Consider the following 15769-nt stretch of genomic DNA (forward strand, 5'->3'; position numbering starts at 1 on the left):
CTTTGTGATCCTCGGTATCCCAGTCACAAACTCGAGGGGCATATCGAGATTTAAACATGCCATTGAAAAGTTCAATGAATCTCAAAGGATCTAGGAGTTTTCAAAGCATTTAAAACTTAATCGGTTTTTCGTTTTTCATGGTGGAAAATTAGTGAATCGTCATTCACTTACCTTCAAATATTCTGCAACTAGATTACGACATCCCTTTTCTAGGTTGTAGCGTATTGTGTTCGGTCCTAGCCTTAATATCTCATTTGGGTGATTTATTAAGGACTCAATCAATCATTTAACTTGAATTTATTTTCTCCCGTTTTGTAGATGTCAAAGTACGACAACTATGGTCTTCCCAAATCCCGTGGAACAAGCATTCCACATCAAGATGATATTCCACGATTCAATCGAGGAACAAGAGATCATGCTTCACTTCCTACGCTTCCTCCAATTATTCTCCCTAACCCACAAAATCGAAGAATTGAAAGGTTCAATGTCACTAAAGCCCTATTGGAAATGAAACTTGAAGATGGTAAACACGTGTGTGCCCACGTTCTAGGAATGAAATCACACATCAATAGGTTGATAATGTTGGGTGCGTCATTCGCTGATAAGTTGGCTGTGGACTGGTTTCTGCAGTCACTCCCTAAATCATATAATGAGTTCAAAAGAAAGTATCATATGATGGATCATGACGCAAGCCTCATTGACTTAAGTTACATGCTCATTGCTGCTGAATCAGAAATGATTTGGCAAGGCAATGGAGCATATTTGTTGGGAAAGTCAACCAACCATGCTTCCGAGGACGTTCTAGGAGAACCAACCTGCGTTTGCTGCCAAGAGAAAGGGCGTTGGATACAAGTCTGCCCTAAAAGCCTGAAGAGTCCAGAAGATGGGAGAGTCAAAGAGTATGGCTGTGCTTCAGGTAAAATCCACTATCTAACTCCATTAAGTTCCTATTCATTGATTCTTAATACATAATGTGATAAGATTGCTTTTGAATGTTTTGCAGGATCAGTGAAAAGAGAGGAAGCTTGATGGAAAAGCAAGATGAGTCTGATCACGAAGAGATGGATCTCGATCACATGGATTCAAAGATTAGATTTTGAGCTTAGAAAGTTATGATAGAGTTGTTAGGAATATTTGATTACATAGTTTTCAGTTGATTTTGCATTGTAAGGACAAATGTTTTCCGCTGCTTTTATGAATAAAATAAAGTTTTGGTTTGACGTATTTATTCCTTGCAATGAAATCGTTATGAAAAAATTGATGTTTGCATATTTCTACAAAAAATGGATGTGATTCTTAATTATGTTAATGTCAAGAATTTACAAAATAGGGAGAGTTTCTCATCGCCCAAGTTTCAAGTGGACAGAAACTTGGAATCATGCAACACATATTGTATGATTAATGAAAAACTTTCACATTTGGGAAAATTAGACTAATTCGTTGACAAAATGTCAAGTAAAGGACTAGGAGATAGAGTACACAAGGTTGTGTATTGATCAAGTCCACCACAAGAGTAACAAAGATATTCGTTATGATTTACTAATTTTAAGTAAATATGATTACACTTATGAGATTAAGTGTAATTCTTAGTTGATTGAAAGAGCTTAAATCAATAGCAGAACGAATAAGAAGAATCAAGAAGGCAAAAGGATAAAAGTTTCTCTATTCTAAGAAGAAGGGCGAGTACCTTTTATTATGTTTTATGATAGGTCTTAATGATTAAGAACCATATCTCAATCGATCCTCTAAATGAGTCTTAGTACAATTGTGTGTCTGAGAAGAGGAATCAAGAATTGAAGAAATGGTTAAAATCAAGAAGTCAATCATACTTCGTTCCAAAACAAGTCTTAGAGTTAAGATTGTGACATCAAGTGACAAGTCTTAAGAAGTTTTATAACATTCATCAAATGTGGAGAGTTGTGATGTCTTGGATAAGACAAAGACCAACTAGGACCAATTTTATGAAGTGTTCTGTCTTGATAAAAGCTAGACTAACTCTTGAATATCTGTTTGTCAAGAAATGTTTATTGACAAGAGAATCTTATATGTCAAGGAGTTAGTAGGAGTCTTAATGGTCTTGAAAAGGTTCAAGAACTTACCAATAATAAACCTTATCGATCATCACTAGCACATGAGTTGAGGTCTACAACCTATCGTGTTGACACTATCTAGTTTGTATGTAATTCCAATTGAGTTAATTATGCATGTGAGTTCTATGAGTTCTCATTTGAATGCATAAAAGGCAAGGACCTTGATCAATGAAAAGTAAAACGATAAGAAATGGTGAGCTGCTTAACTACTTAGAAGACATGGTGGGCAGCCGTGTTACCATAAGACAAAAGTTCAAGGCTAAGAAAAGTTCGGTCCATAAGGGTTTGGATTTGTCACAAACTTTGGTTTTGACAAATTTGCATGGATAAGAACAAATACACCATTAAAATCTAAGTGTCATAAGATTCCCTCTTTTATGAAGATGACTGTGAGGAAATGCTTTCACTAAGAGAGATTTTAAGAAGATAGCGATTGTAAAATTGTATTCTCAAGATTGATTATGGTTACGGTATCCCTTTCCATAATTCGAATTGTGAGATTTGGCAATTAGTCTGAATTGTTTAGACACACATATGAGCTATCTAATGCAATGGTGTATAAGACTAAGAGGCTTGATAAAAGATTATCAAAGCATTAAGTATTAGAAATATGAACTTAAGAAATTCAATAGGTATTGTTTTTCTGAAAGTTAAGCTGTTTTTGAATACATGTCAAAGCTAGTGGGAGCATAAGTGTTATGTTTATAATAATCATCGTGATAGTGGGAGCATAAATGTTATGTTTGTATGATTATTAAGGCAAGTATTGCAAGTTAGCGATATTAATTATAGAAAACAAGAGTTATACTTTACAAAGTCGTAAGGATTGAATAGTTGTTTTGCTATAATTAAGGGAGAGAATATTGTACTTCATTTCAAATCTAAAGGCTTAGGTTGTGGAATGTTAATAGATTTAGTCAAGGATACATAGTGTGTTCTTAAATTTCGATTATGATTACGGTATCCCTCTTCATAGTTCGAATTGTAAGAACGAGACATATAAAATATTATGGCAAAAGATTGATAAAGTATCATATCTTTTTGTAAGACATTATGCATCGTGCCCCATACGCTTCGGGTATAGGATCGATTGCAAATGCTATAATATTTGACCATTCTAAAATTTTCCAAAAGTCTAGCACATTTAGAGGGAAAAAGGACTAGAATTAGTTTTGACTAAGATAATTAAACAACTATCAAAGAACGATCCAAAGCTTGCTAAGGATTGGTCGCTTGTGAGTAGTTGGAAGTATGATATTGGATGGAGCATACCGACATTATTATGAATAAATAATATTCTATTAAGAATGAGTTGTCATATGGTAAGTATGGAAACGTTTCCATATTGGGAGTTGGATATTAAGAATCTATGTCAAGATTAGAAACTTTTATGCAAAAGGATGTTCAAAGGAATATACTTTGATTGAGAGACATCACATTTATGGAATTGTCTTGTAACAATTTTCGATAGAGAGTTTTGTAATTCATTGGCAATAGTCATTGTGACCTTAGTGCAGTGAAATTACAAAAGGATCATTGCATAAAATGTTAGAATCTAACGTATTCTATAAGTAGCAAGAATTACATATTTTTACACTTGTGATAAGGATTGGGAGTTGTGAAATGAGTGTGATTGGAAATGTGTTCATTTGACCTATTTCACAAAGTAAGGACCATAGGTAAACATTGTGTGCATGCTAAGAGCATGGGACAAGTATATTTATAATTCAAATAAGAAGTTGATTACCTGAAACAACAAATAATGAGTAATTGATATGGTGATAAATAAAAGGTGTTTTACTTATACTCAAAGGTTTGAGGCCATATGGGATTAGTTTTATTCTTGTGTTTCACTTTGCATGTTTTGACTTCCTGAATAATTTAATTGGTTCAGAACAGTCAAATTATTCAAACGGACCATAGTCGATCATATGTTGGAAGTAGGTATGAATGAAGACTGTCGTGAATTGGTGTGTGGATTGTCTAAAGTGTATTAGACATAAGCAATTGTTTGCTGCAACGTTCATGAGTGCTTATGAATATGATTTGAGCATTGGATTAAACCCACGCTCACTTTGATCACTTCATGGATTTTATCATGAGTGGTAGGTGAGACGATAATGTCTTATATTCTTGAAACCGAGATGTGTGAGTTGTATCTTGCGAGTCGGTTGCACATTGATAATATGCAAACACACCAGTAACTTGGTGTTATAAAACATATTGTTGTGTGTATTTCGGTAAGCGAGTGCAAGCGAGCATTGAGTCAAAGTTTATCCGTTCCTTTTATCCAAAGTAGGATAAAAGTGATATCTTTGGGCCCCTCGATGATTTAGTGATGGCACCTAAGCACTTGGCCAAGTCGGGACTAAATTGATGTGTTCAATTATAGTCTGTCGTCAGTCATCATAAATCTGAAGTCGGGAAATAGTATAGAGGGAATGATTAAGTTCATGTCTCATATCTGTACGATATCTAGAATGGAGGAATATATGATCCCTTATCTAAAGGACACGCGTATCTGATAAGATCAGAGTTGACAGTGGCTTTAAAAAGCTACTATTGCAGATCAGGATCTGAAGTCGTACGCATAATAGTTATTAGACTTATCCAAGTGGGAGACTGTTGGATTAGTGTCTATGTCCATAACTATTTTGGTATGTACTTGACCCGATGACGCATGGTCCTTTTGGGTTGCCTTCACCAAAGCAACTTGATAGGATGAATTATGGAGAGAAAGGATTAATTATGATTTATTAATATATTATGAGAATGATATATTAAAGGATAAATCATATTGTTTAATTAATATTAGTAAATAATTAATTAGGAATTAATTTTGTGGCTAAAAGACATTAATTGAACTTAAAGGACTAGAACTGTCAATTGTATGATAGTTGAATATTGAGCTAATGGAATCCATATTAAAGGGGTGGACGAATTCTATGGGGAAACCCATTAGAAATTGTCCTGGGCCTTTAAGGAAGGAGTCCATGGTTGCTTAGGGCTTAAGCATCCAAATTAGGGTTTCCTTATTAGATAACCCTAATATCCTCACTATTTAAAGGACCCTTAAGGCTCAAAAACGTGGTGAACTTGTTGATTAGGGTTTCCACACGTTTTGGGCAGCCTCCACTCTCCTTATTCTTCATCCTCTTGCTCTTGGTGTTTGTGAACCATTAGAGGAGTGACAATTGTGACTCTAAGCTTTCTAAAGGCATTACAAGGAGGATTTGAGATTGTTATTGCTACATAACAATCAAGGTAATATCTTAAACCCATTATTATGTTAATATTATTATCATATGCTAGATCTAGGGTTTAAAGTCTTGGATGAATTGCATGTACAATAGTAGAAACCTAGATCCAAGCATTAGGGTTTGTATGAGCACAAAGGATGTTCTTATGGCTAACCCCATCACATACGTCATAGAAATATCATAAACAATGCATCTCAGAATAATATAACAATTGTCATGTATATCAAAGTATAAATATCCCAGGCTGAACAAATGGTGCGTGCACTGCAACCTTCCCGAGCTCCTCTTTTGAAACCTGAAGTACCTGAAACCAAAACTGAAAAGTGTAAGCACGAAGCATAGTGGTTCTCCTTAAACTATCACATACCATACAAAACATAACTTAAACTATCACGAAGCATATCGGGCTTGCCCGACATCAGATCGGAGTCCGGAACACATAACTCATCACATAAACATGCATCAATCACAAAGACATCAAGCATACAAAACTACTTCTCGGGACCACCCGACATCGAATCGAAGTCCAAAATAAAATGAATATATAAACTGCATCAGGCTATCCCCGGCATCGAGCTTACCCTGACATACTGTAACTACATAAACAGACCGACATTGGTGCCTTAGACACATTCCTACTTGAGGAAAACTCACCTCACACTATTGAAGTCCTGATGACAAAACCCTAGTTGCTGGATGACAGATTCCCAAATCTGTCAAGATCAAAATAGCACCCAATTAATAATTAGGTTCCAACTCATAATCATAAGTCCATGCTTGGGGGTAAAAGACTACTCTACCCCTAACTTGGCTTGACTCAAGCCCAAAGCCCAATCCAAAGGCCCAATAGTCTGATAATAAAGTAAAGCCCAATTATGGCCCAATTTTTCTAAATTGGGCCCAAATCCTTCACATGGTCTTACTTAAAAGGCCTAACCATTTATTTGGTCCAAACACTTGGCCATCCAATAGTCCAATACATCATAATCTTAAAGGCCCATCTATGGACCATCTATAGCCTATTTTTCCAAATTGGGCCCAATCCTACCTAATGGGCCTTATCCTATAGCCCAACCCAATACTCTACTCCTTATACTTGCTCCTGGATGGTCCATCAATATCCTAAAACATCTAGCCCCAACAGGAGGCCCAACTCCAAACCCAACAAATTAGGGTTTTCACTTGAAATGATGATTAGGGTTAAGTGTTCTTACTTAACCCATTAAGGACCAAATAAAACACACACACAATCAATAAACCAGTAGCAACAATACACAGTGCTAATACAAAGAAAAAAACAGAAAACACACCCGCCCTGGCTGCCCTCGAGGTGGCAGCAGTGGTCAGAGTAGCGGCGGAACTCTTCAACCGCTCGGGGTGGCGGTGACAACACCTGATTGGCAGCAATGATGGAGGCGAGGGATGCGTGCGATTCTCCATCTGGGAAACGATGAAAGCGACGTCGTGGTTCTTTCTTCATCCTCTTTTGTCCCGACATACATCAACCGGCTCGTTGGACCTTCAATCGTCGGCGTCTGCGATATCGATGTTGTGGCTCTTCGATGGTGAAGGAACGACGATAATAGGCTCGACACGCAATTGCGGCTGGATGGCTTCCATTCCTCGGTGGCGGCTGATCTTTGAATTAGGTATTAGGGTTCTTTGGCTGCACCCCTTTGACGTGAGGATAGAGGGATTGGATAAATCCCATAACTCCAAACCAAACTACACTGCTGGAAATACACTTTTGGTCCCTCCTCCCCATACTATAGCCAGCACCAATCAAAATTTACCTTTTAAACCCTAATCCCATAAATTCTTTTCATAATAGATCTGTATATTACCAATAAGACTCCTAAACCTTCAAATCTTTTTAATTTAAATCGATTTATTGCCAATCCGACACTGGCTTCTGAAATCCTTTTCAAATTATGTCCAAAACTTGCTCTTTTTAACCCCCAACTTCTAAAATTGTAACAATTAACCCTCGAGACCAACACCTTGATATAATATTATAGATTTTAGGGCTTCTTTTCGTTTATTTATTTATTTAATAAACGAGGTGTTACATTATATATGTTAGCCTATGCTAGACTTCTGTCCGATGTCGGGGCTAACCTGATGTAGATTATATGTTTCCGGACTTCGATCAAATGTAAGGGCAAGCCCGATGAATGTTTGTATGCTTGATGTCTTCTTGATTCATGCACGTGTTTGTTTATATGCTCCAAACTTTGGTCCGATGCGAGACCAAGCCCGAGGAATGTTAGTTATATGTTATGTGTTATATGTTCTAGATTTCGGTCTGATGTTGGGGCATTCCTGAAGAAGGATTTAGCATATATGTTTATGTTATGTGTTTATGTTATATGCTTATTCAAATGTAATATATATATATATATATATATATATATATATATATATATATATATATATATACCCGACATCAGTCCGATGCCGGGCAGGGATCGACACCGGGTGGGGCCCGATGTAGTCGGAAGGCCCAATGTATGATATTATGTGATTATGTGCATTGTATGTGTTAGTTTGGGGAGACTCACTAAGCTTCGTGCTTACAGTTTTATGTTTTGGTTTTTAGGTACTTTCGTTAACAAAGGGAAGATCGCAAGATAACTGCATGGCACACACCACAACTTTTAGCCTGGGATGTTTAGACATTGATATTTGGCACATGATTTTGATACAATATTTTATTTTGATGATTTAAGATACATTAATTATGTTTTTATAGATCACATATGGTATTTATGGTTGTTATGAATAATCAAACGAAATTTTTGAACACTATTTTTGGGATGTTTTAGAAGAACTCAACGAGTTCAAGGTTGACTCGACGAGTTGTCTGGAGAAGTCCCAATTTTGTTGATAGGAGGAACTCAGCGAGTTGTGAAAGAACTCGACGAGTTAGCTCGCGATTTCATGGTTTTCTGATTTATGGAACTCGACGAGTTGATGGGTCAACTCGGCTAGTTGAGCCAACCCAGAATGTTGACTTTGACTTTGACTTTCACCAAAGTTGACCCTTAAGGAGTTATGAGTATGAAAGGGGTAATTAAAGGAGATCTTTTATATGTAGGAGTTTGAGTGGAGTTGATTTCAGAGTCGAGGACAGTTCAGCTACTTCATGACATTTGAGGTGAGTTACCTTCCAGTAGAAATGGGTCAAAGGGACCAATGCTGGCCCACTAGTAGTTGATTACAGTTAAGATGATTTTCTGTGTGATAATTGTCTGGTATGCCACTATTTGTTATGCTTTATGTGCTAGTATGTTATGATATTTTCTGATAGTAGTATGAGGGGTTAAATAGTCCCCGTTACTGGCTGAAAGAGACCGAAGGGGTAGTCCTGTACGCAGATATGCTAGGTAGTATGTGACTTATATGTTTATGTACTAGGATGATATGTGGTAGTGGTAGGAGGTGAAATAGTCCCCATTACCGATTAAAAGAGACCGAAGGGATAGGCCAGCATCTAGATATGCTAGGCAGTTACCGGTTGAAAGAGACCGAAGGGGTAGGCCAACAGAGAAATATGCTAGGCGGTTATCAGTTGAAAGAGACCGAAGGGGTAGGCCAGCACCCAAATATGCTACACACTGTGTTATTGTATGGTATGTGGTATGATGGGGAACTCACTAAGCTTTATGCTTACGATTTTCGGTTTTAGTTTCAGGTACTTCCTCTTCGAAGGGAAAGGAGCCGGCATGATCGCAACGCATCACACTACATTTTCCACACAAAAGATATTTCATATTTATACTCTGATATTGTTTTTATCATGACATGTTTTGACTGTGGATACATTGATTTTGATATGAGTTGTTTCTACGATTTTTTCAGAAAAATGGTTTTATAATTGTTTAATTTAAAATGAGATTTTTGATCGTAAATTTTGGGATGATACAATATGATTTTAGAAGATGAAGGGAAAGCGATGTGTCAGTACGATGAAATCAAAGTTTTTCCAAACATTGAAGTAGTTGTTGGTATGCCATAGTTTATGGCAAACAGAAGAGAAGTGCAAGGCATTCATCACTCTTTTCATATTAATTTGGTGAAAAATGTTAATAGCGCTAAGACGCAACCCGGGGTCGAGGACTTAGATGGTGATTTGTTTGATGAGCAGTTCATGTTTCACATACATTCGTCGAGGATTCGATAGAGGATGTCGATGACAATTTGGTGTAACTTTTAATTATGTTTTTCTTGGTTTTATTATGTAATTTTTATTTTTAAGTAATAAAATACTTTTATTTTTATTAAATTTTGTGTTTATTAATTATTTTTTATTTAATGATACTTATTTTCTAAAAGTTGTAGTTTTTAAAATTAAAATAGTTTTATTGTGAAAGAAAAAAAAATGAAAGGAACTGAGATGTGATCCTCTTCTAAGTTATTAAAAAGTGAAGGAAAATAAGATGGTGCTAATTAAAAAGTGTAAGATGGATACACATTTGAATGCGGGGAGTCATAATTAAAGTGAGAAAATGTGAGGGAGGAATAGACGAATAGTCCACTCATAAAGTATCGAGCACGTCGTACAGTCCACGACCAGTGGCAGCAGTTGTGGTATAAATTCTTATGGTCATTTTATATATATATTATTATATATAAGGGGATAAGGGGATATAACTTTGTTAAAATATGATGAAAGACGGCGACTATGACCAAGTCGTAAAACAGGTTCGAACAGTACTTGACAATTTCAAAACACTCTACTTGTAGATCACAATCTTGTCTAAGTAAAAAAAGTCCAACTGATTTTCTTGGAAATTGCTGAGGTGACGATGTTATCTACTTTTCATTCATTAGAATTACGAAAAACATCAAGGTTTTGCAAACCTTCAACCAAGTTTCCACAATCATGGTCATCTTAACATACTTCCTTCTTCTCTTCATCCCTCAAGCAACATCAATTACTTTCAATTTCACAAATATTGGTCGACAACACCTGTCCAATGAAATAAACATAATGGGTGATGGATTTATTTCCAATGAAGGAATCCAAGTAACTGCAGATGGGAATGGAACTACAAAGTTCTACAGAGAAGGACGGGCTACATACATCCAACCACTTCACCTTTGGGATATCGCCTCTGGTGGGCTAGCAAGCTTCACCACCTATTTCTCCTTCGTGATAGATTCAGACTCGAATGCATATTATGGCGATGGGCTCACATTCTTTCTTGCTGAAAACAATTCAGTCATATCAGCTGGTTCATCCATGGGGCTTCCCATCAATGGCTTAGAAGATTCGAAGAACCCATTTGTAGCAGTGGAGTTTGATACATTTGCAAACCCGGAGTGGGATCCAAGAAACTCTAGCAATGATTTGATAGGCGATCATGTAGGTATCAGCATTAACTCTCTTAAGTCTGTTGCCTCTCAGAAATGGTTAAGCAATATAGTTGGTGGGGGAGTCTGTGAAGCATGGATTACATATGATTCTCTTTCTAAAAATCTTAGTGTTTCCTTCACTGGTTTTCAAAATAATACAATTGTACGTCAAGCGTTTTATTACATAGTCGATCTAAAGGCTGTTTTGCCGGAATGGGTTATTTTCGGGTTCTCAGCTGCAACTGGAAATGCGTTCCAGAAAAACACTGTGAAGTCTTGGGTTTTCAATAGTTCTGATTTACAGATGGATGCAAATAATGTCATGCCTCCTACAAGTGGCCTAAATCCTGTAAAAGGGAAGAATAAAACAGTACTGGTAGTGAGCTTAGTAGTAGGTTTATCTGTCATGATTACTTTTCTGGCTCTACTTGCCTTCTACGCATGGAGGAAGAAGAAAAGCAGGGAGGAGGGACAAGGATTTGATGTTGTAATGAACAACGAATTCGAAATGAACATCGGACCCAAAAAATACTCTTACAGAGAATTAGCTCGGTCAACTAATAATTTTGCAGAGGGTCGGAAACTTGGTGAAGGAGGCTTCGGTGGGGTTTACAGAGGTTTGTTGCAAAAATCGGGCACGCATGTTGCAGTCAAAAGGGTGTCGAAAGGCTCCAAACAAGGTATCAAAGAGTATGCCTCCGAAGTCAAGATCATCAGCAGATTAAGACACAGGAATCTAGTTCAACTCACAGGTTGGTGTCATGAGAAAGGCGAATTATTGCTTGTTTACGAGTTCATGGAGAATGGAAGCTTAGATTTACATCTCTTCAAGGAAAAAACCTTGTTAAAATGGGGCACAAGGTACAAAATCGCCCATGGACTAGCTTCTGCATTGCTGTATCTACATGAAGAATGGGAGCAATGTGTGCTGCATAGAGATATCAAAGCGAGCAATGTGATGTTGGACACAAATTTTAATGCGAAGCTTGGAGATTTCGGGTTAGCTAAGTTGGTTGATCATGAGAAAAGCTCACAGACAACCATGTTGGCTGGAACCTTGGGTTACATGGCGCCTGAATGTGTAGTAACTGGGAAGGCAACCAGAGAATCAGATGTGTTTAGCTTTGGAGTTGTTGCTTTAGAAATAGCTTGTGGGAGAAAACCCATCATGTACATGGCTCAAGAAAACCAAATACAGTTAGTAGAATGGGTTTGGGAGATCTATGGTGCTCGGACACTACTAGAGGCAGTGGATCCGCGGCTAGGATCAGAATATGAGGAAGAAGAGATCAAACGTTTGATGATCGTTGGGTTATGGTGTGCACAACCAGACCCAGACCTTCGCCCATCAATGAGACATGTTATTCAGGCACTCAACTCCGAAGATTCCCTTCCCATACTCCCCTCAAAGATGCCGGTGGCCTCTTACTTGTCTTAATCAGTCCAAGGCCCATCATCGAGTAGGCATATAACGTGGCTTACTCAAAAAAAAAAAAAAAAAAAAGACTGATAGTTGTGTCGCTGGTGCAATCAATGGAATTAGAGGTATTAATTTATTTATCTAAAAATCATTTGCATTGTTCAAGTTTGTTTTATTTCGTTCGTGTAAGTTATTTGACAAATATATACGGGTTTGCAACATATGAGGTCCACTTTTATCAAATTTCACTAATCGTTGATGGGATTCTCTTATGTCATGCCAGAACTTTTATTTTAGTGCGGTTTGTGTTGAAAGACGAAGTCTCATGAAAAAAAAAAAAAAAAAAAAAAGAACACATTCTGAAGTTATTTGATTTGCATAGATAAATTTACTTTCTAGAAACTAGTCAAAAGCCAAATACAAAACATTCTGAAATTAGCATAAATATGTTTAATTAAGCTGAATTAACCAACTAATTAAAAAAAAAAATAGAATATCATATAGAAATCCACAAAAGAAAATCACTAATAATCTTGTATAAAACATAGATTTTTTTCACAACCTTTTTGTTTTAAAGAAAGTATTTTTCCAAAGCGTCAAATGATCTAAAAAGTCGTTAGAATTGCCGTTCATGCCATCTTTGATAGTGTATATTATTATTGTATATTATTCACGTAACTATTTAGTAAGTATCCACCCATGAATTTAGCCCGATCCTCATCGTAATATTTTTATTTATTAGGTTATAACATGTGAAAACAAGGGATTGTATATTTAAAATTTTTATATAGATAAAAAATGATAAATATCAAAAATAAATAAATAAATAAATAAATAAAATAATAATAAAAAACACAAAGATATTATCGATTGTAACTAATTATGAATTAATTTAATATAACAAAATAAACATAATAAAGTTATTAGCATATGGTTTTGTATTTTCAACATTTGAATTAAATTTGATTTGTTACAAAAAAAATGAAATAATAAAAATCATAGAAAAATGTCACGTGTGAAAGAGACATCCTAAAAAGTTGACACATGTTATTTTTAGATTTTATTTATCATAATAAGTAGATTTGTAGTTGATTAATGACAGAGAATATTGTTGGAATTTCTATAGGCGTAGGAGACGTATGAATTTCCTTATTTTAGGTTCTTTTGTATATTAGGAGTCATCAATCTAATGAATATCGTGGTATTTTTACCATAGGACGTATATTCCTTAATGTGAAAGAATATATACAGAATACAAGGAATAGTACATAATACAAATTGTCCTCAATAACTAAAAAGGCTATCTAAATATAGACAACACAATAATATATATATATATATATATATATATATATATATATATATATATATATATATATATATATATATATATATATATATATATATCCAGCAAACATCCACCCACAATCAGAACGGAAGGAGAATCATGAACATTCATGTTGACCAAAAATCAAGGAACAATGAAGGAGCTAGACTCTTCGTGAAGATGTCAATACACTGAGAAGAGGATGGAACATGAAGAGCTTGTACTTGCCATGTGGCCACTGTGTCTCGAACAACGTGAATAGCTATCTCAATATGTTTGCTCTGCTGGTGTTGAATCAGATTAGAATACATGTAAATTGCACTCACATTGACACCATAAAAAATAGTTGCCCTATGTGGTGAGTAATAAAGCTCAAGAAATAAATTATAAATCCAATATGTTTCAGCAACAATATTAGCCACACCCTGATACTCTGCTTCGGCAATAGACCGAGAAATCGTATTTTGCCGTTTGGAAGACCAAGGCAACAGATTGTTTCCAAAGAAAACACAATAGCCTGATGTGGATCTGTGAGTAATGGGACAACCAGCTTAGTCAATACAAAAGTACACAATGAGATCATGATTCGGAGAACATAAGAGCTGAAGTTCATAATGTGTGGTGGCTCGAATTTATCGTAAAATGCGCTTGAGATCTGTGAAATGAGGCTCCCTGGGATCATGCATATATAGACCCACTTGTTGAACAACATATGTAATATCCGATCAGGTAAACGAGAGATACTGAAGTGCACAGTTAGATCTACAATAGAGAGTAGGATAATCAGGAATTTCTAAGTTTAACAACTTACTATGTAATAAAAAAAAAGGAATACGAATGTTTAAAAACAAACTTCTTACTATGTAGTAGAATGTTAACATTTAATTAATTATGTGGGCTATTTGGGAAAAATTGTTAGTATGCCCTCTTTGTAAACACTATAGTAACTAAGTTTAACAACTTTTAAAACATTATGCAAGTTTTGGTGACATACGTTTGTTTTATGGTCATCATCTTAGGTAAAAAAAATATCATTTTATTAATGAATATTTTAGTCATTCTATTAGGTAAAATAGATATATTTATATATCCATATTTTTCTAATTATCTAATGTAAAAAATAATCCAAATTACATTCGCAAAAATATACAAATTACATCAAATTGTCATATTGCTAAAACAAATTATATTCATTCGCAAATATATATATATATATATATATATATATATATATATATATATATATATATATATATATATATATATATATATATATATATATATATATATATATTATGTGGGTTATTTGAGCAAATTTGTTAGTATGCCTTTTGTTTTGTAAACTATGTTTAACAACTATTGGAAAATTATGCAAGTTTTGGTGATATACATTGTGTTATGGTCATCATCTTAGGTAAAAAAACATCCATTTATTAATAAATATTTTAGTGAAAACACATATATTTATGCATCCATATTTTTATAATTATTTAATGTAAAAAATAATCCAAATTACATTCGTAAAAATATACAAACTACATCAAATTTTCATACTACTAAAACCAATTTATATTCATTCGTAAAAAATTAAATAATAATAATAATAATAATCATAATAATAATAATAATAAAACAAACAAATCTTCCAATGTGCACATTTCACATCTTACGTATATATATGTATATTTTTACAAATACATATATGTATATTTAATATACACAATAGGAATTAGTATTTTATTCGAGGAATCAATATTTTATTCGATACAAAATAAAATATAAAAAATAAAGAAAATGCTACAAAATTTCAAAACATTTTCATGTCTTCACGTTAATATTTCCATTTTTTTTTCAATTTATCATTTTTCACTTTTGCAATAGTTACCACAATTTCTTCCAAATCTACAAGAAAAAAAAATTGATTAATGCAAAAACAATCACAAAGATATATGTAATTTACATGAGAATCACATGTAATTCATTTGTGATTTACTCGAATTCCAGTCGTTGGATCCAGATTTTCTCCACCGACGACGCCTTAGATGAAAGACTTCAGATATGTTGATTTATGTTATTTCTTGTGCCTGTTTATTTACGGGATTCTTTTTTCCATATTTTATTTCTTCTACATTATAAATGATGTTTGATTTGGGCCACTGTGTGTTGAAGGAAGAGACCATGTTTGGGAATTTCGCTCCCCTAATTTTACACAAATTGTTTTTTAATTAAGTTTTTGCTATCACAATGTCTAGGTCCCGATATTAATTCCATCAACTATTGTTGGTACAAGACATGTTCTATAACGAATTCTAGG

The 15769-nt window shown here is 34.8% G+C and overlaps 1 pseudogene; it reads left to right on the forward strand.

Moving 5' to 3' along the window:
- Positions 1 to 9999: 9999 nt before the first annotated feature.
- Positions 10000 to 12371, forward strand: LOC145017772 (L-type lectin-domain containing receptor kinase IX.1 pseudogene; annotated as a pseudogene).
- Positions 12372 to 15769: the final 3398 nt, after the last annotated feature.

Source organism: Lactuca saligna, chromosome 9 (genome assembly GCF_052625555.1).
Source record: "Lactuca saligna cultivar CGN05327 chromosome 9, ASM5262555v1, whole genome shotgun sequence".
NCBI classification, from domain to species: domain Eukaryota; kingdom Viridiplantae; phylum Streptophyta; class Magnoliopsida; order Asterales; family Asteraceae; genus Lactuca; species Lactuca saligna.